Source organism: Penaeus monodon, chromosome 20 (genome assembly GCF_015228065.2).
Source record: "Penaeus monodon isolate SGIC_2016 chromosome 20, NSTDA_Pmon_1, whole genome shotgun sequence".
Lineage (NCBI taxonomy): Eukaryota > Metazoa > Arthropoda > Malacostraca > Decapoda > Penaeidae > Penaeus > Penaeus monodon.
The window spans coordinates 35,536,760-35,537,272 of record NC_051405.1 but is presented as its reverse complement, the minus strand read 5'-3'; positions in this window follow the sequence as shown (position 1 = coordinate 35,537,272).

Sequence of the window (513 nt, the reverse complement as noted above, 5' to 3'; positions counted from 1 at the left end):
GTCTCATTTGATTGGGGATTCTATGGACTATGGCCACTGCAAGAATTATTATGCTGGTTTCCTTATCAAATGTGCGAGTAAGGAAAACAATAAAAATTAAATCTACCTCGTAATGGAAATAAAGACTTTTTGGAATTTGCAGCACGGTAGTATAAGAGCCTTTTTTCTCTCACAGTGCAAAAGAATACTTGCCCTTTGTTTCCGACTAACAATGAGAGCTCTTTGAGCAAAGATTCTCGTATTCTAATCTCATTCTCTTCTTTCACAAAGAAAGGGTTAACTTTCTGAACTGATGTCACCTTGCCTAAAGCGACGGGAATATTTTTGGGCTGAAATTCCAAAAACCGACTTCCTTTCTCGTCGCTCTTTGCCGCCTCCAGTCATTTATAAGATGCTAAGGCGACATGATTATCTGTTCCTGAATCAACATTTCAACAACTTTGATGCTAATCACTCCCTCCCTGCAAGGAAACAACCATCAACTTTCTCCCCATCAGACAGTAATTACAAAGA